The 26,216-nt window shown below is 36.0% G+C and overlaps 1 long non-coding RNA gene across 1 annotated transcript in view; it reads right to left on the bottom strand.

The window, feature by feature from the left end:
• Window positions 1-248: 248 nt before the first annotated feature.
• The window catches only part of LOC140162458 (uncharacterized), a 347,701-nt gene continuing 321,733 nt past the window's right edge, over window positions 249-26,216 (bottom strand). The window contains exons 5-6 of the long non-coding RNA XR_011860292.1: window positions 17,639-17,692; window positions 249-357 (exon numbers count right to left, since the gene is read on the bottom strand). This is a non-coding gene — a long non-coding RNA (uncharacterized lncRNA). The remainder of the gene's footprint in view (window positions 358-17,638; window positions 17,693-26,216) is intronic.

Raw genomic sequence — 26,216 nt, 5'->3', positions numbered from 1 at the left:
CAGACAAACAGACACACAAACACACAAACACACAAACAGAGTCTGGTGAATTATAGTAAGATTCAATCATGTTTCAAAGTTGTTCATCACCGATTAGCAATGATGCATCCGCATCGTCTGAGTGGTTTACTTGGCAAGGGCATATACGCTACTGGACTGCGGATTCATCACCAATTAACAATGCTTGGCTCCTGTATGAAGTATAGGAAGAGTTGTTGAATATGGATTGTTATAGGCTTACCTTTGATGTGGTGTCACTGTATTTAACATATCACACCTGTTCTCATGTCCACCCCCCTCTGAGCATGTCAACTTGCTGATATTCAGATATAGAAAACAAGTCCATGTAAACATCATCTGTAAGAGGATGAGATGCAAATGAAAAATAAAATGAAATTGTAATGTTAAACACCACTTTAATAATTCTACCAAACTCAGAGATTGCTTTCTTTCCATTACAAATCGTCGGTTGCAACACATAGTGGCGTATGTGCAGGCACAAAACCAGACACAAAACTATAAAGTACAGTACAAGAGGTCACCATACTCTATCACCCTGAAAAGTGAGAAATTGGTGAAATTGGAAGGACAATAAACAAAAGTTTATTGAGTCACATTCATAAATATGCAAAAATGGCACAAAACTATACAGCAAAGTTGCATTAAAAAGTTTATAAACACAGTGGCGTACCGTGGCCGCTCCAACCCCGGGGCTGAAGAAGAAACAATTTTGCCGCCCCTTCCTTAACAGCCCGAAAAGGTTGACCCAATTTTTTTCACGGTCGTTTGAAAAAGTGAAGAACAAAAAAAAAAAAAAAAAAAAAAAAAAAAAAGGATTTTAGGCTCTAGCTTCCCAAAAGCAACCTTTTTCTAAAATTTTTCTGCTTTTTCAATTTTTGGTGCCCTTTTTTCTTTGCTAATTCGCTTTGCCGCCCCCTTCGTTTTTACCGCCCCTGTTTTGGCCGCCCCTTCTTCTTCCGCAGCCCCTTCCTTTTGCCGCCCCCTACTTTGACCCCTGGGGGCTGGCGCCCCCAAAGCCCCCCCAAAATATGCGCATGAAACAGACACCACATATGTTGAGTTCAAATTGAAGATCAATTTCAAAAGTTCAACGTTGGCTATTCCAGTTGAAATCCATACACCTTGTGGAAGACATGACCTTAATCTTTGACAGAGAGGGGTATATATTTCAAATTGATTCACCCATTCAGGTAATCCCATTTGAAATTCACACTAACTGTGTGGGAGATTAAGGTCATGTCTTCCATAGGGGGTGTATGGATTTTAACTGGAATAGCAGCATCTTTCATTTCAGTCATAAATAGACCATGACAACTGTTCATCAACCTGCTGTCAATAATGCATGTCCTTTGTGTGTCTACACTGTGATGAATCTATAAGAAAAACAACATCTGAACATTGATTGCATTCTAAAAACTCCCCAAATATGTTATTCAATAATCATCTTGGCAGTTCCAATCTATTGGGCTATTCCAGTTGAAATCCATACACCCCTTGTATAAGACATGACCTTAATCTTCCACACTGCACAGAGAGTGTGAATTTTCAAATGGGGTTTGATGATTTCAAATCTATACACCATGTGTGTGAGATTAAGGTCATGTCTTCCATAGGGGGTGTATTTCAACTGGAATAACCCATTTTGGAGCAGACGACATTGAATAGGTGGCTCCATTTGAAATTCACACTCCCTGTGTAGAAGATTAAGGTTATGTCTTCCATAAGGGAAGTGTGGATTTCAACTGGAATAACCCATTTTGGAGCAGACGACACTGAATAGGTGGCTCCAATTGAAATTCAATCTCCCTGTGTAGAAGATTAAGGTTATGTCTTCCATAGGGGGTGTATGGATTTCAACTGGAATAATCCATTTTGGAGCAGACGACACTGAATAGGTGGCTCCATTTAAAATTCACACTCCCTGTGTGGCCCATTAAGGTTATGTCTTCCATAGGGGGTGTATGGATTTCAACTGGAATAGCCCATTGCGACATATACTTGACGTATGTTATTGGATTGCGCAGATATAGAATAAGATATAGCATTATTTCATGTTGCTCTCAGCAACATACCATGAAATGAACAATATTCTCTTGCGAGTAAAAAGGCAAGATCTGAACTCTCAGAAAAGAAAAAAGGAACTTTTTTGTCCTCTCAAGAAAATCTTTGAAGGTTCTTAGGAGGAAAATAAAAGGAACTTAGGACATTTTAAGGAACTTTTTTGTTCTCTGAAAGTTATTTAAAACTTTTTTGGTTCTCCAAATGGTTCTGATTTTAAAAGAACCTTGAATAGGAGGTTTGTCTTATAACCTTCAAATTCAGAAAGGGGTTTGTGAAAATCTAAAAACCTTTTCTAGAACCAATCAACATTCCATATGTGACACACTCTGACAAAACCAGGCACAAATCACACTTTTGACATTATATGATTGTACTATAAATGTAAGCACTAGAAATTAAGTTTTAAAATGATATCAAAATTACATCCATAGCATCAATACTTTTCAAGATATAGATCATTTTGTAAATGATACCTTTATATTTTTGCTTAATTGTTATTCTGAGAAATGGGTCAGTTAGTTTTCTGCTGTACACAAGATTAAATTATTATCCTAGTTCAATTGTTAATTATACCTCTTTTTACTTAAAACTTTCAAGTATTTGAAAGTCCACATAGTCCCACAGTCAAATACTATGAAATTAAGAATTTGAAAGTTTGAATTTTATAGGAATGTCATCTTTAGAAGCCTAACTCAAACCCATGTATGGTGACTTGTCCCAGGTTTTCTTGGAGTGGGTCACATCTGAGTTTCAGAGATCCAAAACAGATCTTCAGAGCACCCTAAGATCCTTTTATGGTTCTACAAACGCCATCAAGGGTTCTCCAACTCTCATTTCTACACAACCAAATTCTTGCTGTTGAACCCCAGAGGTACACACATAGCTACTTCATCGGTCTAGAGTCTCAGTCTAGAGTACCTGTGCGCCCGGTCTGTGACACATCAGAATCACACGTACAGTACACAAACTGGTACTGGACTGGTCTTTACTGGTGCTCTAAAGTAACCACAGAGTAGCTGGGCAGCTGTGTACCCGGGGTGTGTACCGGGCTGTGTACCTCTTGGGGCGGCAGTAATAGGAATCTGGTAGTGTAAGAGTGTACAAACATATGTTAATGCTCTGCGTGCTAGCCATGCGCTTCAACGGAAAAAGTTGAAATTGTGAAATATTTACTCAAAATATCAAGAGCTATCTTAAGAACTACTGAAGCAATACTAGGCTTGTTTGTACTCATTTTAATGCATTTTTCAGGCTGGTTCCAAATATGGTCATGACAATTTACATTTCTGAAATTTTTGAATTTAAAAAAAAAATTTGAAACTTGTCGTCTGCAGTCGACACCCGCGTGAAGAGAGTTAAAACCCAGATACTGCCTTCTTATACTTGCGAGACAGGTGTTTTTCTCAGTCTGGGATGCAAATAGTTTGAATCATTCTGCCTCAAAGTAAAAGGAAGCATTTGCTAGTACTAGGCTATTCCAGTTGAAATCCATACACCCCCTGTGGAAGACAAGACCTTAATCTTGCACACAGGGAGTGTGAATTTCAAATGGAGTTACATAAATGGGTGACTCTACTTGAAATCTACACTCCCTGTGTGCAAGATAAAGGGTATGTCGTCCATAGGGGGATGAATGCATTGGAATAACCCATGTAGCTCACATTGGTAGCTCATGTTCCTAGCCATCTGTCATGATATTGCTACATGACTGATTATCGGAAAAGATTGTCAATGTTGCCTGACAAATGTGTTTCCTGATTGGTGTCTGCTCATATCCTGTCATAGATATGCTAACAGAGTTGCCAGAAGAAGAATTTCAAGCCCAATTAGGCTCAGAAAAAGCATGAGAAACCAGATGAACACTAACTTGCTAAATGGTGTTGGTTATCAGAAAGGTGTGTCTTATTAATTAAATCAGACAGTTTCATGCTTTGGAGCTTTTACACTGAATTACGGAGCTTGTTCTTTTGTTGTGCTAAAACCTTTCCCTGTTTTATAAGCACAAGGTTGTTCTTATACAGGTGAATGAACATGAAAATTGTGTATCGCATGAGTATGGGATGCAAATAGTTTGAATCATTCTGCTCCAAGGTAAAGGAAGTATTTGCTAGTACTAGGCTATTCCAGTTGAAATCCATACACCCCCTGTGGAAGACAAGACCTTAATCTTGCACACAGGGAGTGTGAATTTCAAATGGAGTTACATAAATGGGTGACTCTACTTGAAATCTACACTCCCTGTGTGCAAGATAAAGGTATGTCGTCCATAGGGGGATGAATGCATTGAATAACCCATGTAGCTCACATTGGTAGCTCATGTTCCTAGCCATCTGTCATGATATTGCTACATGACTGATTATCGGAAAAGATTGTCAATGTTGCCTGACAAATGTGTTTCCTGATTGGTGTCTCTTCATATCCTGCCATAGATATGCTAACAGAGTTGCCAGAAGAAGAATTTCAAGCCCATTAGGCTCAGAAAAAAGCATGAGAAACCAGATGAACACTAACTTGCTAAAGGGTGTTGGTTAGAAAGTTATGCCTTATTGTCTCGAGACAGCAGGAAAGCACAACAACGCAAAGAATAGACTCCGCATTGCCCCACGATCATGAGGACCATTTAATACACATAAGCTTATTTATAATAATTTCACAATCTCATAGAAATTAAGACTATATTGAGATAATAACAGATTTCATATCAATTAAACAAATTATATACATTGAGATGATTAATTGCAGCAAGCATTTGGAATTATTTATCATCTTCATATAAATCAATAAATACACGAATTATTGGAAAAATGTGTACAAGCCAACCATACAGGCTGGACAAACAAAAGTTGACTTCTGAATCACATTTAACCAAATTTCATCTTGAGCAAATCTTAAGCATATCTTAAACAGATACATCTTTGGATCAAACAGAGGATTGGATTGGAAAACAGCATTTTTAACCGCAATTAAATAATTAGAAATCTCCAAAAGAATAAACAATGCCAACACTAGCAAACGGACATTTTGTATTCAGCAAGATACGGCATCAATGCTTAAACCATTTACTGATATATAATCCACTGGTATTTACAACCAAGTAAATAAAGATACTCCAAATAAGCAACAAAGCATTTATAACCCTGGTATAAAAAACGCAGTAGAAAGGGAGGAAAGCATGAAGGCAACCAATAGCCCACTATAAAAGCGCAGTAGAAAGTGGAGACAATCTACTGACGAGATTCTTCAGGTTTTGAAGAAACTCCACCACCCTCAATAAAAACGCAGTAGAAAGTCGAGACAATCTACTGACGAGATTCTTCAGGTTTTGAAGAAACTCCACCACCCTCTATAAAAATGCAGTAGAAAGTGGAGACAATCTGCTGACGAGATTCTTCAGGTTTTGAAGAAACTCCATACAAAGCAATCAATAGCCCAATAAAACCAACCAATACCATAAAACGCAGTAGAAAGTGGAGACAATCTACTGACGAGATTCTTCAGGTTTTGAAGAAACTCCATACAAAGCTTTCAATAGCCCAATAAAACCATTCAATACCGTAAAACGCAGTAGAAAGTGGAGACAATCTACTGACGAGGTTCTTCAGGTTTTGAAGAAACTCCATTCAAAGCAATCAATAGCCCAATAAAACCAACCAATACCATAAAACGCATTAGAAAGTGGAGACAATCTACTGACGAGATTCTTCAGGTTTTGAAGAAACTCCACCACCCTCTATAAAAACGCAGTAGAAAGTGGAGACAATCTACTGACGAGATTCTTCAGGTTTTGAAGAAACTCCACCACCCTCTATAAAACGCAGTAGAAAGTGGAGACAATCTACTGACGAGATTCTTCAGGTTTTGAAGAAACTCCATACAAAGCAATCAATAGCCCAATAAAACCAACCAATACCATAAAACGCAGTAGAAAGTGGAGACAATCTACTGACGAGATTCTTCAGGTTTTGAAGAAACTCCATAAAAAGCATTCATTCCCCTTCTATAAAACGCAGTAGAAAGTGGAGACAATCTACTAATGATATTCTTCAAGATTTCAAGAAATTCCATACAAAGCCTCTATTTTTTAAGCATAAAGCAGCATAATTGGACATACCATTTCATTGGAGTATCTTTAACCATATTTAGTTACTGAATCACCCTTCCAGCTTTTGGGATTTAAAAATCTTAGTTCTGCATTGATTCAGTGCCACATGGATTACTGTTGCACATCTTGGTATAGTGGCCTCACTCAGAACCACAAAAATAAACTGCAAATTACTCAAAATAAGGTTGCTCGTTACATCTTGAAACTTTCTCCCAGAGATCACATTGGGCAACATGAGCTAAACCTTGTGAATCTCTTGAAAATTTGTGACAGAGTTAAACAGCTGAGGCTTAACCATGTCTTTAACATCTACCATTGTCAAGGTGCACTTTATCTTAATCAGAATTTCACTAGAACATCAAGTGCTCACTCTTATGGAACCAGATCAAGTGAATCCAATTTCATTGTTCCTAGGGTAAAAGGTATTGCCTCAAACACATTCTACTACAAAGCCATTTTGGACTGGAATGATCTCCCATCAAACATCAAGGGATTGCCTACCAAGTCTGCATTTAAACAAAGTGTCAAACAACATCTAGCCAGCAACTCTCTCAGTCAAGAGATGTCTGATTTCACTGTGTAGGCACTTTTTGGTTTCCCATTTGTTCTCTCATCTTTTCTTGGGACCCCATCGAAATAAGCTTGCCTTTTCTGCGGGCTTAATGGGTTATCCCGGCTTGTCATTTTTTTTTGTCCGTGTGCCCTGTTCCTAAATGGCTTTGTGGCTGATTAATTGAAGCTTTAAATAATTTGTCGCATTGATGTACTTTGTAATGATTTTTCTGTCTCTATAATTTGTTTTTGTATTCTAATGATCTTGCCAAATAAAAAACAACAACAACAACAGTAATTAAGGATAATCTAACCTTATGTGCCATATCGTTTGTGTATCGATACTTCCATTGAGTGTACCAACATGTCGGAGTCTATGGATTTTCCGACTATCAATACTTTCGACAATCGATAACGGGCCTATTAAGAAGTACACTGCAGTTTTTTAGTTAAATGAGTAAAACATGACAAATGTAGCTCTTGCCAAGTTGCCATCCCACTCCGCCTTTTAAAATCAACTTGGCTTTATTAAAATGTTAAAACACTTCAACAAAGCCAAGATGCTTTATTTCCAAATGATCAAAAATTGTGTTTTCAAGCTGTTATTGTTGAAACATACACTGACAAGATTTGTGTGGTGTAAGCTTACCATTCACAGGATGTTAACATGAATTAATGATTGAATATAAAATGAACCAAATATGCCATATATGCTGGATAACATTCCCAAAATAGAACCTATTTTGACTTAACTCTCTTCACGCGGGTGTCGACTGCAGACGACATGTTTCAAAAGTTTTTAAAAATTCAAAAATGTCAGAAATTTAAATTTTCATGACTATATTTGGAATCAGCATGAAAAATGCATTAAAATGAGTACAAACAAGCCTAGTATTGGTTCAGTAGTTCTTAAGATAGCTCTTGATATTTTGAGAAAATATTTCAAAACTTCAACTTTTTCCGTTTAAGCGCATGCATATGGCTAGCACGCAGAGCATTAAATGTGATATAACATCGGAAATGATATGAGTGGGATATTGCCAGCATTAAATTTTCACCTTACTACAATAATTAATTCATGTATACAACTCACACAAAGTACAACATTTTATTGAAGTTAGCAATCGATATTTGAGATAAAAACCTGCGTCTTGACGCAATAAACTTTTTTACAATGATCATGTTTCTATCTTTCCAAATCATGCATATAGGTCTACCCGATGTTGTAACCATATATTACAACGTCATCCATAATTGATGAAAAGTTCCGAAACAAATCAATTAAACATTGATAGAGATCTTACAATGCTTTAAAGGGGCATTTTGTGATCCACAGCCTCATCCCCCACTTTTCTTTAAAAAAACTTGAGATTTTTATACCAGCAAAAACCTCTGGCAATGTAATGTATATGCACAAATAACTTTATGCAGATTCAGTGGAATATGGAGCCTATGCAATACACATAACCATGCATAACTTGCAAATGCAAAATTGGAATCAACTGAAATTTTGGGAATAAGATTATTTTATGGGTATCTTCTCAAAAATACCATAACTGGAGTGGTTATCCCCCTTTTTTTTAAAGGCCTACGAACATTTCAAATTGGCAATTTTACACAAAATGTGTTGATTTTGCCCCTCCCCCCCCAAAAAAAAACAAATCCAGTGCCGCCACTCAGGGGCGTAGCCAGCCTACCTGGACAAAGGGGGCAAAATAAAATTTTTGGGGCACAGACGAAAAAAATTGCAGTTGCATCATGTAGAGACTGTGTGTCTTCAAGCTTCCCAAAAAGGGCCTTATTGGGATGATGTGCGCACGTTGCGCGAAAAAAATGGTATTTTACACTATTTCCGCCCATTATCCGGCTAAAATAGGGCTTTATTGTTACAATGTGCGCGCGTAGCGCGGAAAATTTTTGTATTTTACACTATTTTGGCCCTGAATTTTGATAGAAAAGTGGCTCCTTGCCCTTTTCTTTTCCTTTGCCCTCCTGATTTTCTCTTTCATTTTTTTTTTTTGAGGGCACTTTTTCTTTCATTTTCTTGTCAGGGGGGCACTCTGCCCCCCCTGCCCCCCGCTGGCTACGCTACTGCCGCCACTGCCTTTAAGTTGGCATTTCAGACACTAAAAACCATTTTATTGGGACATAAAGAGAACTATAAGTCATCACCAATACGGTGGGATGTAGCAGTACCGGCAATTACAGCAATATGTTAGCAAATATTATGTTGATAACAAATTTGGGGGAGACTTTTCCACTGATATGACTTGGCTAAGAAATTAATTGATTTCCCTTGAAACTAATCAAATTTTGCTTTGCTTAGATGAGACAGGCTTATTCAAGGCAGATGGCCCCATTTACTGTCTTATCCCCTGACTCTCGCATGACCCCAGGAAAGTTTTAAGCTGAAGAGCTCAGATAGCGACGTTTGCACAGTATTTTTTGTGGGACCTGAGAGCACACCAGACACACCAAATTGCATTCTGAATACGAGGAATATCCTTCAGATGTCAAATTTTTGAAATTTGCATTACCATGGTTACTGCTAATGATAAAGACCCATAATACAAGCATTATGCATGTTTGTACTATACTGGGAGCAAATGGGAGCGTTCACTAAAACAGGAGGAATAACTGAACAGGTAGACTAATTGAAAAGGTACATTTTATTTATCTGAACCTAACCCTCGGCCTCATTACGCCTACATTTCCATTTGAGCTTCTTTCTTTCTTTTTAGTTTCTTCTACGTGGGCCAATTTTGTTCCTTTTTTAAATAATTTTGACTGCTAAGCTTACGATTTGCCGTTTCCGTGTTTATTTAATTTATTTAATCCCGTTCCCGTTATTTTCTTAATTTTCTAAATCTGTCCTTTCTTACATTTCCCTTTAGCGTCTTTTTTTATTTGCTGCTTAGCTTGTGATTTCCGTTTCCATGTTATTTATTTAATTATGTTCTCAGTTTAATAGCTTTTTAAATTTATATTTCCTGATCTTATTTTAGCTTTTTTTTCTTACATTTCCTGATTAGTTTCTTTCTTTCCTTATTTAGCCTATTTTATTCCCGTTTTCATTTTCTTACTGTGACTATAACCCATATAGGCCTACCCGTACCTTGTACTTTTTAACAAACACACATCTTTTTCCCGTAGACCTATTTATTACGTTGCTGTCCGTCGTTTACGCGAGCGATGGCGTAGTGCTGCATTACCGTCGCGGTCAGGCGGCGTAGGAAGCGCAACACGTGACGTACGAGGCTGGCGAAGATACAGGGCTGACAGCCCCATTAAAAATACACGGTTAGCAATTACAAATGGAAAATTAACATACTTGCAGTGGGGTACTTTGTCGCACTACTCGACGGTTTTAGAGTAAGATAATTTTGCTTTGACACCACATAACAAATTTAGAATTGTTTGTGTGATTTCATGATTATGTGTTCATCCAATGGCGACCTCAAAATTGGCGATATCGCTTCCATCACCGCCTGCTCGCGGTATCGCTGCGCTACACGCGCGTCTCGGCGTTAGATATGCCATTTCGACGTGAGTGGCTAGCTTAGCAACTGAATATTTTTCTTTGTTTACCCAGGATGGCAACCGACCACATTTTCACTGATTTTGAGGCCAATTCTTAATTGTTTTCAACCAAATAAAGTTTAAACACGTCCCCGTATATTCCTCGATCTCCCGTATAAATTTGGCGACATTTGGATCGAAATTGACAGAGCTTTTGCGTTCACAAACCCACAACATTCGCCTATTTATAGTAAGATGCATGCACTTTCTGTGCAGATTCCAACTGAATGGTGATAAAAGGTAACAAATTTCTGACATTTAGAGCGATTTTGACATAATATTGGATGGCTGAGCATGATACCATAACATATCGGATGAGTCATAAAAATATCGGACGAGCCAACGGCGAGTTCGATATTTGTATGATTTAATCCGATATGTTATGGTATCATGCGTAAATAAGCCATCCAATATTATCATTATTAGGTTTTCTTAACTCCTAATAACCCTGAAAACATAATAATGTAAGATATCGCAATGTACAAACCAATATTATATTTGGTATCATGGTATAAGCTGACAAACAAAAACAACCCTCTTTTAAGGCTCGATTAACCCGGATTTTGCATTTTGGGAGATTTTTAATATTTTTTTAATTTTGCTAAAATCATGTAAAATCAGCCGGTTTTTGGCCAATATTTATTACTTTTGATTGAAATTTAAACAAAAATTCAGAACATTTAAATAAAAAAACAATATTTGCAAACAAAATAATCATCAAAATTTTGCTAAATTTTTCAAGTTTGTGGTGATATTTTAGGGTCATTTTAGCCTCCACAAAAAATAAACAAAAAATCCTGACCGACCCTACTTGAAAAGTCCATCCGCCCTAAGACAGGCTTTTTTTCATCACCTAAGAGGTTAATAAAATATTTAAGTACAAAAACATGTGCCCCGGTTTTGCTGTGACAGTGCTCAAGCATGATGGGCATAAAACATTTGGGGAATTAAAGTCATCTTCTTATGTACTTCCTTACTGCCTGACTGCTTTATGCCTAAAGTCATTTAGAAATTAAGCAAATAGAGGTGTTACCAACTCTGGGATTTGGAGCCCAAAGATAAAATTTGCAAGTTTTTACTGTATTCTGAAGTTCTTTGTCCCAAAGAAACCAATGGCAAGACACAAATTAGGCAATTTTTGGACAATGGCTAATGTGAATTTGTCTGTACATTCCAGGATCTGTGCTCCCTTCCCATCTCATGCCCTCACTTCATTTTCTTACTCTCACTTGAATTCATTATTGGGATTTTCCAAAAATAACAATAAAAATTGGTTATATTTGCAACAAATCTGTGCATTTTTAGTGGACAAATCAAAATCAAAATATCCATTTTGCTACTGACCTTGCAGCCTCTTTTTAGTATACTTTTAAATCTCACTTGGGCTAAACATCCAGATCTTTGATTGAGTGGACGCTAAATAATAACACATTTGACACTTGCCTCTGGTCATATAATGAAAGTCAGTAAAATAATGAATAATGAAAATGTTACCTCACTTGTTTTCACAAATTATGTGACGGGAAACTCAAGATCGATTGTCAGTAGCCTTACCCAGCAAACACATAAAGATTTTTGAAAAAAAAACACTTAATGTCAGGTTATATACAGGGTATACAAAGGGTAGCACAGGCTCTGTGCCCTGTTTGATGATTTAAAATATTCCAGCTTGCTGATTGCTCTCTGCTCGAGCTATTCGAGGGGTGTTACATTTTGCAAACCAGGCTAGTTCTATTATAAAGGGTACAAAACGTTTTTTTAAACAATCAAAAACATGTTTGGAAACCTGCTGCAAACATTCTAGCATAATCTTTTTTAAGTGTTGATAAAATATTTGGCAAAACTGTTTGCAAACAAATATTTCACAATAACATTTTGACAACATTTTGAAAATGTTTTTTCATGCAAAATTTCATTACCTTTATATAACCCAACATTTAAATTTCATTAAAACGTTTTGACCAAAGCCAAAATGTGTTTATAACATTTTAAAAACATTTGTGTGTGTTTTCTGGGCTCAAAATGAATGGGATAAAATTGGGTTGATTTTGGGTGATATGCCCTATAATTTGGACTTAAAATGTGTGGCAACACTGCCTATAATATTCACCCAGAATACCAGACACACAAGGTGAAGATTACTCAATTTTCTTTATTTTTCTTCCAAATTTGAATGTTGTTTTACGCCTTATTTGGCAATCTGCATTTCCCCAAGTGGCAATGTTTACATTAATTGTCTGGCTGGCTGAGATTTTGATGAGTAGGAATTCTAGCTCTCTTCACGCGGGTGTCAACTGCAGACGACATGTTTCAATTTTAAAAAAAAAAAAAATGTCAGAAATATAAATTTTCATGACCATATTTGGAATCAGCATGAAAAATGCATTAAAATGAATATAAACAAACCTATTGGTTCAGTAGTTCTTAAGATAGCTCTTGATATTTTGAGAAAATATTTCAAAACTTCAACTTTTTCCGTTGAAGCGCATGGCTAGCACGCAGAGCACTAGATTAAAGGCCTATTCAGTGATTTGCTTTGGCTTAAAAAAATAAGTTGACTTGATCTTATCGACCGGCCTAAAAATCTGAAATAACATAGGAGTGTTTTTTTGGTTTTTTTAATTTGACTATAGGGAAATGTTATATTTTGGTTTACGATATTCAAAATATGTGTTTTATTATGCAATATAAACGCATAAAATCATCAATTTCTTGCCAATTCTGACTCGATATCTGCATTGGGCAGTGTAAACATACATTGTAACTTAACAGAGAAATGTGGGGTTGAAATTGTGTGACTCCATTTGAAATCTACACATGTGTGGGAGAACAAGGTCATATCTTCCATCTGGGGTGTATGGATTTTAATAAGAATAGCCCTAACCATCCAAATCTTAGCCCCTAGTTACGCATCTAAGATACTCAGATGCACAACTGGGTCATCATTTAACATAACCCCATCCTCCATTTGTCGCAACATCATCACTGTTTATAGTCATCAATCATTGATGCTCTTCCGTAAGATAGCTTTCAATCTTTCAGAGTTTCCTACCATTAGCCTTCATTGCTTGGATATGGAGCGATTTCAAATATTCAATCTAAATAAGTGCACACTTGTTTGAGATTTTCAACAGATTCAAAATCCATCTAAATTATTGATAAAAATCCCTTTAAAAGGGATGTGCAGTGTCAAAGTTGGCCATGTTTTTGGTTGGGGCTTTACATGTGGGGTATGCCAGGTATTATGCTTGCAACAGATTTGTGTCAATCTTGTGTATGGAAGTTTTGAAAGTGATCATTCTGTCGGTTGGCATGACATCACTTGCGATAGATTGCTTCTTCCCATTGGATGCTTTCCATCTCGCCCCCTTGGCTGTTCCATCTCGCCCCTCGGACACGAAAGAGACACTTACTGTTGCACTCAATGCCATAAATCACAAAACATGCCATTAAGGGATCTAAAATGAGCGTTTATTGCGTTTCGACAGTATTTTTTGTGGCACATGAGAGCACCTCAGACCTATCGAATTGTATTCTGAATACTGAAGCATGTCTTTCTGATATCAAATAATTTTCATTTTTGAAAATCACAATATAATACAAATTTTATGACAAATTATAAAAATTTGATATTTTTCAATTTTGATATATAACAGTCCTCAAAGTAAATTATATAAATCTAATGATATATTCTTAAAGCGTATGTAGCAGGGAGGAAAAGCCGACGGTCAATTGAAAATTTTGACCTTTCATATTGAAGATTTGGATTTTTTTCCCAAAAGACCTAATTTTTTGGTGTTTTGGGAAAAAAATCCATATCTTCAATACTGAAAAGGTCAAAATTTTCAATTGATCGTCGGTTTTCAACCCACCTACATACACTTTAAGTATAAATCATCAGATTTATAAAGTTTACTTCGAGTACTGTTAAATATCAAAAATATCAATTTTTAATGATTTGCCATAAAATGTGTATTAAATTAAGTAATTTCAAAAATTCAAAATGATTTGATATCAGAATGACATTCTTCAGATTCAGAATGCAATTCGATATGTCTGATGTGCTCTAATGTCCCACAATAAATACTGTCCAAACGCTCATACCCCACCCCTTAAATATATACCACTTGATGAAACAATTCCAAAAGTTTGATTTCTTATCAGGGAATCCAACTCTAAATAATTACCAAAGAAAAGGCAAATTGGTATTTCTGTGCTGATAAAATTGACTGGAACTGAAAGGGATTTTACGAGGGTGTCCCCTTTGACAGACATGAGAAGTGGGTAAGTGCAATAGATGGAACAACCCTGACCAAGAAAATGCTATTCAAAACCATATTGTAACATTTCAAATACCCTCAAGATTTTTGGTGCTGTAGTTTTGTCAAAATCCGAAATTTTGAATAAAGCGCACAAACCATCATTTAATTATTACATATTTCATAACACAGTACCGTAAAATGGGGTAACTTTGGGCACTTTTCAGAGTTTTTAAACCACTGCTTCCAAACAAAACCAAGTATATTTCTAATTAACTCTTTTTGTGACATTAGGGTTCCTTCTACACCTTGAAGTTGAAAAAGATTTTTAAATAATTTTGTAAGGGTGCCCTAGGCGTTAAAAATGACCTGACCAAAGTTACCCCGCCTTTGGGGCAACTTTGGTCAAAGTATTACATTCCATGAAGGAAAAAAAATCGAAAAAATTGATCTTCGCTGAATATGAGCAAGTTGTTGTTTTTTGTGACATTTGACACCTTGCAAAATTAATCAAACACACATCCTTGCTCACAAATATCGATTTTTATTTTTTCTTGAAAAAAAATGTAAAAAAATGCAAACATATTTCTTAACAAATTGACACCAAATATGACTAAAAACATATTGCTGTACGAAAATATGACCATTTAAAAAAATATATTTGACCGACCAAAGTTACCCCGCTGACCGAAGTTACCCCATTTTACGGTACGTACATGGTGTGCAGGACAGTCATACACACATCAAAGGACCCTGCTGTTAGCACAACCAACAGAGTGACACACATTAACGCTGGTAGTAAATTCCAATTTTCTTTGCTTTAACTCTGCAGTTGTTTAGCTCAAAATTAAAAGGAAACATATTTGACAGTAAAGCTAACATTTAATGGAAAAAAAATCTATCTATTTTTTATGGTAATGTTACAATATGGCATGATGGTGATGGTAATGCTAGATCCCGAAGGAAGCAATTTTTCCCAATCAATCATACATGGCTGACTTTACAACCTACTAAAATGGATATTTTTCAAAAAAGCACAAATGGGGTTACTTGAGTGGGTAACTCCATTTGAAATCTACATCCATAGGCGTAGATCCCGGGGGAGGGGGGGGAATAAATCCCCCAATATTTTGCTAGGGGGATGGTCCATATAATCATTCCCCCCAATGTTGACACCTGTATGTGGATTTTTGACCAAATTAACCTCATATTTGGCCATTTTAGCCCCCAAAGTGCCAATTTGTGTGCACTTCTTGTGATTTCATTCCACTTTTGCACCATATTTCACCAGTTTAGCTTCAATGTGGCAAAATTTATAACATATACTTAGTCTGTCCCCAAAAAGTGATGGATTCCCCAGGCGGCGGATGACATGATCGAGCCGGCAACTTGTGAAACTGCCCGGCCGTATGGCATTTTCCATATACTGTTAGTTTTGTGGGGTTCATTATCGAACCCCAACGGTTTTAGCTTGTATTTATATTATTTATCAACATAGGCCTATTTGTTTGTGATATTTCAAGCGTTTTAAAATTTCAAAATAATCCCATTTAATTACACGGTTGACGATGAAAATTTACTGAATTTAGGGAATGCACGTCATACACCACCTGGGATTCCCTATACTTCAAGAAATTTTTTCCAACCTCATCCCCCCAAAGTCAAAAAGAAATCTACGCCACTGTCTACATTCCCTCTGTGAAGTAAGGTTGTGTCTTCCATATGGGGTGTATGGTCTTCAACTGGAATAGCCTATTTATTTCATCAGTTGCATATTTTAAAGTTGGACTGTTTACACCGGGGTGACAAACATGCGGCCCTCGATGTTGTCCAATGCACCCCGCGAAACATTCTCTTACAAACACTGTGTGAACTTTGCAATGTGGCCCGCTGGTCCAAAAAGATTGATCATCACTACAGTACACACTATGGAATTTGCTTCTTTTGATGAATTAAAAAAAATGTGATTCTAAAAAGCCTCCAAGAATGTAATTTTGACTTGAGTTGAATGAAGGATGATATTATAAACTGAGCTCAAAAAGAAACTTATAATTTTTCACAAGGTCATATCTTGAAATCCTGTCCATCAAATTGAACCAAAATTACACACAGATTTACTTCAATACTCTACTCTTAACACATGTCAGTAACCAAGCAGTTATCCAACTGACACAACAGCAAAATGCACTGACATGGGACAGCTTCCTAGACCACATTCACAGCCCAGCCCTGTTTCATGAAAAAAAGTGTATGAAAAGCAGAAAGCAGCACCGTTTTATCATCTGTGCAAGGATCTTGTGTGTATTCTCACAGATTTTTTGTCTTGGGTGCCAAATGTTGGGCTGTGAAAGTGAAGGAAGTCCAGGAAGCTGACCCATGACAGTGCATTTTGCTGTTGTGTCAGTTGGACAACTGCTTGGTTACTGACATGTGTTTTGAGTAGAGTATTAAGGTAATCCTGTGTGTAATTTTGGTTCATTTTGATTGACAGTATTTTAAGATATGACCTAGTGATTCACAAGTTGTACAAAATTATAAGTTTCTTTTTGAGCTCAGTTTATATGCCTCTATCCTGCACACAAGTGTAATACTTTTGTAGTATTAATATTTTCGTGATTTTAACTGTTCAGAGTAGTTTTAGAGTTTCTTATATTAGCGATAATTATAAACAGTTACACTTTAACCCCATGAGAACTACCTGCCGATTGGCCAAAATGAATATTGCGTCCAATTTTGAACCAATCAAGGAGCGTATTAATATGAGTTTGACCATAAATAGTTTAAAGCCTAGTCATAATTGGCAATTGAAATGAGCATTTTGAAGTTATCAACCAATCTGAAATGCTGTTAGATGACCAGAAATTAACTGGGAAAAGCTTAAATATTACAACCTCACAAAAATGTCTCTTTTTGAAGTAATTCCAATCGTAATTATGAATCAAACCCATATAATGATAAATAAAACAAGGCATAAGTCTGCCATTTATATTGAGTCTTTATTTAATCGCATAATTTTAAATATGTATAATGTTTTACTAAATCTAGCAATTATCATGTGACTTACCATATGATCTTGAACTTGAGGCAACATCCGTCCTCCTGAGTATATGCACAGTATCTGTAAATATATAACAAAGCAAATGCCACATCAGCTAAGGCGGTTTTCACACTATAGTGGACTTTGTGGTTTTGGCAGTATCATGGTATAAATAATATGATCAGAACTGGACCTGTTTTGGGCCAGAACTGGGCCAGGAGCAATGTTGCACAAAACCAGAGTGTAGAGAAAAAGGACATAAAACCTCAAAACATTTTTTTTTTATTTTCAGAGATATTTTTATGTATTTTTGTATTAGAACTTAATAATAGTATCATGTTGTACAAGATGATATAGAAATTCGACAGAGGCTTAAGGCTAGCTTCAGACTCCGCATTGTACGTACAATATTGTATGTACAATACTTTTCGTGACGTCAAAAAGTATTACACGTGCAATAAATATATGTGCCACGACTAGTTGAATCAGATTAAATCCCCGCGCTATAACCCTGACGGTTCATTGTTTGCTAAATCCAAGCGAGGACACCAGAAAATCTATGCAAGATAAATTTCTACTGCTGCTGATGAAAAATCCTAGAATGCTTTTGAGGTTTTTTCTGCACTTTACCAGTAGGCCTAAAAAAAAAAAAAAAAAATAAAAATCAAATAAAGATTTAGGGCGAATGCTTTTACTCACTGCTTATCTGATCCACTTTCCCAGGAAACTAAATACCGATGCTGCTTAGTTTTTCCCTGACTTTCCAGACATAATTATGAGTAAACATCAAATTTAATGTTTACAAAACAATCAAATATATATACATTCGCTTGCATTTTGTACATAAATATTAATATTAATAATGTACAAACATTAAAAAAGGGGGGCCTAAGAGTATGTCTATCTTTAATCATATACTAATTCGGCCATGCCCAAACATATTTTATATATATGAAATCGTGTAATGGCACCCAAATTCCAATAAAAAATAAAAACAAATTTGTTATCAAATACACTAGGCCTATACATTGTATTACAGGAATTTAATAGATGGTGTATTTTAATAAATAAATAAATAAATAAACAAATAAATAAAATAAACAAATAGGCCTAAATAAATAAATCTATAAATAAATAAATAAGAAATGAATGTGCCATTTATATTATTATCACAATTTTAATATTATTAATATCGTTAGTATTAATAGGCCTTTTAATATTAATATCAATCAATCAACCAATCAATCAATAAATAAATAAACAAATAAATAAATAAACAAATAGGCCTAAATAAATAAATAAATAAATAAATAAGAACTGAATGCGCCATTTATATTATTATTACAATTTTAATATTATTAATATCGTTATTATTAATAGGCCTTTTAATATTAATATCAATCAATCAACCAATCAATAAATAAATAAATAAACAAATAAATAAATAAACAAATAGGCCTAAATAAATAAATCTATAAATAAATAAATAAGAACTGAATGCGCCATTTATATTATTATTACAATTTTAATATTATTAATATCGTTAGTATTAATAGGCCTTTTAATATTAAGTACAGTTGAATACAAAAAGACATAAAAAGATGTTCATCATTCCGCACGAACACTCACTAAATTTACCACTCTTAGAAATTTGGCAACTACGTATCAATTAAGCAACCAACGATTGTAGCACAATATATATTTTCCCGGTACATACTATTTATTGCACGTGCAATACTTTTTGACGTCACGAAAAGTATTGTACATACAATATTGTACGTACAATATGGAGTCTGACGCGCGCTTAACATTGTCTTGCTTTCTATGAGATGATATATAAATGCGACAGAGGCTTGATATGTGACACGATCTGGTCCATGGGGGCCAAAGGCGGCAAATTTGAAACTGAGATAAAGACAAAAATATGGAGTGAAAAAAACAATCAAATACATAAGAAAATAGACATCATAAACTTCATAACTTTAGAACCAAGTATGCTAGACCTTAGGTGTTTTCCGTAAATGATAGCCTATTGTATGTGTAATGTAATAATTACAGTAACTCAATTTTCAAAAATGCCTCCTTTGGCCCCATGGACCAGATTGTGTCACATTATTGCCTTGCTTTCTATGAGATGATATATAAATGCGACAGAGGCTTAATATTATCTTGTTTTCTAAGACTTACATAAGAAATATGCATAGTAACCTTTTAAACCACAAGCAAAGAATGACAAATAAAACAAGGCATAAAACAATTCTTATTAAGCTATACTCTTACACAGAGAATCAAATTTCACTTCAGTCTACATGAGATAAAAAAGGGAAAGACGAAAAGTAGTTTAAAAAACAGATATCTAAAAATCATTGTCAAAGGAGCATCAAAAGGTATTAAATTCCATTCAAATCTCACATTACAAAGAATCTGACTTCACCCAATGCACTTATCCACCAACTTTCAGGGCTTATCATGTTTTTATTTAACCTTTTCCTGTGCATATCAATGGTATATTCAGTCAATTCTAAATTAAGTCCTGAAAATGTTACATTTTTAGAAATATTGAAAATGTTACAGTTTCTGAAATATTTATAACTGTATGAGGAATCTATGCCTATTGACCAGTCTTAAATTCTTGCAATAATGTTGTTATTTGTATAAAAACATTCAAAAAAACCAAAAAAAAACTCGGAGTTAACAGTTTGAGTTGCAGCTGAGTTTTGTCATCCCAAAACTTAATTCATAGCCATCATGCACAGGCACATAAAACATGTATAACTTTTATTGTTTTTATGTCTCCAAGTCAAATTTTCTATGCAACTGAAAAAATAAAAAGGGGGAAATCCCGCTTCTTTAGAATATCATCCCAAAGATATAGAAGATAACATCCTGTAGTTATTGCCATAGGGAAGATTAAGTAAGAATTGGGCTATTCCAGTTGATATTCATACACCCCAAATTGAAGACATGACCATAATCTCCCATACAGGGGGTGTAGATTTCAAAGAGTCACCAATTCAGATAATCCCATATGAATGTCACACTCCTTGTGTGGAAGATTAAGGTCATGTCTTTCACAGGGGGTGTATGGATTTCAACTGGAATAGCCCGTTTTGGAGCAGACAACACTGAATGGGTGACTCCATTTGAATGTCACACTCCCTGTGTGGAAGATTAAGGTTATGTCTTCCAAAGGGGGTGTATGGATTTCAACTGGAATAACCCATTTTGGAGCAGACAACCCTGAATGGGTGACTCCATTTGAAATTCACACTCCCGATGTGGGAGATTAAGGTCATGTGTCCATAGGGGGTGTCTGGATTTCAACTGGAATACCCCCATTAGTCAAATGAGTGAAGAGTTTCATAGACAATGACAACATCCTGAGGAGAAATCATTTATGACTATGATCCAAAACTCTCATTTCAAACGGCGCAATTCCTTAATTCGTTCCATGTGATGTCGACTGCAGACGACAAGTTTCAATTTTTTTTTTAATTCAAACATTTAAGAAATGTAAATTGTCATGACCATATTTGGAATCAGCATGAAAAATGGATTAAAATGAGTACAAACAAGCCCAGCATTGGTTCAGTGATTCTTAAAGGGACCATTGAAAGAAAATATGATTTGGTCTCAAAATAAAGCCCATAAAATATAGAGTCAATATCTAAAACAATTGAAGTACTAACTATTTTAGAAATAAAAATACAATGAAAACAACGTACTCGATTTACCCCCTTCCGACGCTACATCGCGCATCATTTATCAAAAGTAGAAAATTGGGCGCTTTCCTGATGACGTCATTGTGGTTACGCTGTTTTTGTGTTGCGTTGACATTTTTGCCGGGATAATTTGACAACAGCGATCGCGATCTAAATATCAGATGCAATAATCATGATAATACAACCACTTATAATTATTTAAAGGTCAAGTAAAAACAAAATTCCAGTTGATTGTCCACATGTTATCAAAAAGAGGAAGTGGAGGGCCTTTTTATTTATCATTTATTAGTTATTTTTACAATGCAAATGGATCATTTAGGCCTATGTATTATTCCCGGACATTATTACTAGTTGTGTAATTTGTAGAGGAGGATGATAGGATCGAGGCTCTTGTTATTTGATGGTTCTCTGACAGGATGATTATAACAAAGCCTCTAAATTGAAATGCTTATTATTGCTTATGACAGAAGTAAATCTAAACTATTGACAATATTATTAACTTTTGAAACATTTAAAAAAAGAAGTTTTCCCTTATAATAAAGAAAATAGCATTAAACATTTCAGACTCCCTCAGTGGCAATACCATGCGAAAGGAAGCGGGCGGGGACGATCAATTGTTTTTTTTTATCATCATCAAGCATGAAGCTTCTTAATATTTTACTTATTCATAAATTCAACCCCCCCCCCCCCCGTCAACATGACCAATGTATGATTCCGATGACTTTATGTAGGCCCTACATGGTATATATAAAACCATAAAACTAATTATGAGTATGCCTATAGGCCTATGATATATTGATGATGTTGAGGGGAATATCGCCAAGATTTGTCGCAACACATAAATTGCAGATGATGTTCCGGCGCGAGCACCTCCCATGGGTATTATTATTATAGGCCTATGTATTTTTCCGTAGGACCTACCAAAAAAAATATTCAAGAGATGATTATTTTTTCCAAAACCTGACAAATAAAAAAAAAAAAAGTTTTTTCTTCCATAAGTTAACTTTCAAAGGTGCTTATTTTCATACCCCAAACAATGCAAAGTAAGCCTAGGCCCTTTTATTTTGCCAATTTAGGCCTACAATGTGTTATACGGGAGACTTGCCAATATTATCTGAGCCGTTGGCACTGGGGCAGTAGCTGAACAGCAGATGAAGAAGTTGGTTCAGAAGAACATGACATGCAAGCTGTTTTTGAAATAAATTACGAGGACCGCCTATAAACATACATAGGCCTTCAAAAATGGGAAATATTATAGGCCTACACTTATTTTAATCCATAGATGGTTAGGAACGGGGAGGCCTAGGCTATGCTTGAAATTGATGTCAGTCATTCTAAAACGAAACTTATCCAGCCAGGCGCGCTGTATTTTACAAGATTTACCCAATCAACATAAACTTTTTAACTGTAGGCCTACCTTTGATAAAACGCTCGGACACTTTGCACTTTCAAGTATCAGTGGGAGTTGAGATTGGATTAGGCATAAGCATTTCCATAACGTAAACTAAAGGCTGACAGTAAATATTGTTAATTATGATTGTTTGGAGTGGCCTTTATATGTTCCTCTCGTGGTTCTTTATCTTCAAATTTGTTTCTCATTTTTCATAGGCTTTTAAAAATAAATACAAATAAATTTCGGCTTTTATATAATAACGCCTTTTCCCAGATCTCGGAGGGTTCAAAGCGCTGTAATTTCGCTGCCATGGTACTTATCACAATCAGATCGCGTCATCTCGGCTGAATGCTGCCGAACCTGGCGCAAACCTAGCCGGCCGCACTTGGATTGTAACATCCACCAATTATCTTTTCAGCTCCCCAAATTCCATTGGGTGAAGGAAGTTTTTAATAACCAAACAACTAATCACCGATTTTTGAGAAGCAGGAGGAAACTGGAGATCCCGAATAAAACCTGCGGGATCGAAACCAAGTTCACATGAGTCTTTGGGCCGCGCGCCAGGGGCCCAGTTGAACCCGGGACCTCAGTAGTGCAGTGGTGCATGGTGCAAGGCAAGGAAAAACCGCGCCAACTCGCTCTCCCTCCCCATCCCGAGCCTGACTTTTGTTTTGAACCTGGTCCCATAAGTGTGTCTCTGCACGGAGCGACCGTTTAGAAACAAGCAACACACTTTAATCACTCCTCGCTTCCAAACTTCGGAGTCAGGATCGGCTTGCGTTTTAGGCCTGGCGGTTAAGGCCGTATAAAATTAATGTTTTGGTTCTCGTCCCCTCCCTCCTCAATTTCTGGGATTTGTCAGATTCTTTTTTTTAAAGATTTTTCAATTATTTTAGACTTTGGAATGATTGATGAATTTTTCATACATAGGCCTATAAATAAGTTTATTAGAGAACAAGGACCACTTCCAAGTCTTTTTGTGGTAGGGCCTACTCTAGGGGGTTTATCCCTCAGAATCTCACACAAAAAGAAGTGCGTCATCGCTTCCTCGAGCACTGTTGGAAAAGACCGAAAACTGCAGACAATGCTGATTTTACACTGAAAAAAAACACCTCCCTCCCTCATCAATTCATGAAAATCCTCTGGACGAGAACCAAAATATTAATTTTATACGGCCTAACCTAGGCCGCACGCCCGGGATGTAGGCTAATTTATAGGCCTAAAGAAATTAAGTCGCATATCATGGGCTAACCAGAAACCGGGCCAGAAACGTTACATCATTGCCTTCTCTTTCCTATCCTCACCAGATATTTCAGAGGAAATATAAGTAAAGAGTTGCTATATCAGAATGCCTCAGTCAAAACAAATGATACTCTCTTGCAAACGCCGAGCAGCTAGCACTGACAGCTTTGACTTTGTCAATATGAAGGCCTAGGCCTAACTTACTTATGTTTCCCGTTGTTGGCCAATTTTGTAGGCCTAGCTAGAATTTATATATAGGCCTATCATAGAGGTCATTGTAGCTTTGTAATTTATATTATAATATCCTTTTTAATATACTTGTTAGGCCTAAAAGGCACATAAAAGTTCATTGCTGTAAACACGGGATGCGTTGGTTTAGGACCAAGTCTGGACTATGCAGTGTTGCCATGCAGCGGAAAGGATAACCACTTTGACGTCACATGGGTTGCCACGTGTCTCTGCACATATGAATTGGGCGGAACGACGCGACATTGGGCGCTTTGTCTTTATTTGCTGATTTGGGGTGTAAAATAAAGGAAAATTGCGTTTATCGTTTAGAAATGGATTCTATATGTTATTAGCTTTATTTTGATACCAAATATGTTTTTCTTTCAATGGTCCCTTTAAGATAGCTCTTGATATTTTGAGAAAATATCTCAAAACTTGGACCTTTTTATGTTGAAGCCTATGGCTAGCACGCAGAGTGTTAATGCTTTGGTGTATGCTGACCATAAGCTTCAACATAAAAAGTCCAAGTTTTATGATATTTTCTCAAAATATCAAGTGCTTTCTCAAGAACCACTAAACCAATATTAAGCTTGTTTGTACTTTTCTCTACATTCAAATAATGGTATCATTGACCCCCCCCCCCTCTGGGTCCTGCCAAGTATTTCCCCACCTCTACAGCTGTGCCATCGCAAGTCAAGATATTTTTTAAATACTGGTAAATATGACACGGTCAAGGAAAATAAGTCGGATATTGATTATTGATATTGGCAAAGAAATTGTTAAAATTCTTTTATTTTATACTGTTTTCAGCAATTGAATACATGAATACAAAAGCCACCTAAGTCCATGCGAAGTTATTTTGAGAGAAAAACCAGTGTATCATTTTAATTCCTTCAGTTAGATTTACCTGGTCAATATGGTAAGTTTTACGTGCAAATGAGTGGATTAACCTGTATTAGGTATGACTATTAGCATTTCAGGAACTTCGTGGGGTTCATTTTAAATTTTGGACTTTGGTTTTTGAATCATATACAAAGACAACAATGTTAGAATGAGATTACCACTAGTAAGATAATACAAAATAAAGCACACAGGTATGTATAATGTTGATAAGCATTCTGCCATGTAATATAAACCACACACTTTCCTTTATTAAACCCATTTTTTGTTCAAAAGTCATTCTCTAGCAATGAATGTGTTACAAGTGGACTTTTATACATACTGGATTTCAATCAATGTGTTACAAGACTCAAATCATGGAATTGGGTGATTCTTTCATACATGCTATTTTTCACATGCCCAATAGACACAGAGAATGAATTTGAGTTGTTCTTTCATGCATATGACAGGCCTATGTATAGCAACAATTTCCCATGCTTAACTCAATTTGGCCAAAGTATGGACTTAGGTGGCTTTTGTATTCATATATTCAATTGATAACTTGATGTTACTTTGGAAAGGAAAGTTGTATCAACATGGGGTTTTCAGTTTCTGAAAGCTCTGAATGCTAGAAACATTAAAACTCATTTTTGACCAGGGTCAACATGAGACTCATTCCCCTTGATCATGTCACAAATACTTTCTTTCACTTTAACAGAAGCATGCAGATTGATTCAACATTTTCTCCCAGGCAAAATGCAGTATAAAATGGTGAAGTTGGCTTGAGATTAGAGATTAGACATTCGTCATTACGTTGAATATTAAACTGGGCACAAAAAGAAACTTAAAATTTTTCACAGGGTCATATCTTAAAATCCTGTCTATAAAAATGAACCAAAATTGAACACAGGATTACTTCAATACTCTATTCTAACCACTAGTCAGTAACTAAACAGTTGTCCATCTGACACAACAGCAAAATGCACTGGCATGGAACAGCTTCCTGGACCACATTTACAGTCAAATAAATGGCACCCAACACAAGAAATCTGTGAGTAAGTGGAATAGTGTGTAACAAGACCTGTTTCTTGCAGTTTCTTTCTTGAAGTGTGTGAAAAGCAGAAGCAGCCCATTCCACACT

Source organism: Amphiura filiformis, chromosome 10 (assembly GCF_039555335.1).
Source record: "Amphiura filiformis chromosome 10, Afil_fr2py, whole genome shotgun sequence".
Taxonomy (NCBI): Eukaryota; Metazoa; Echinodermata; class Ophiuroidea; order Amphilepidida; family Amphiuridae; genus Amphiura; species Amphiura filiformis.
This window is presented reverse-complemented; position numbering and strand designations above follow the sequence as displayed.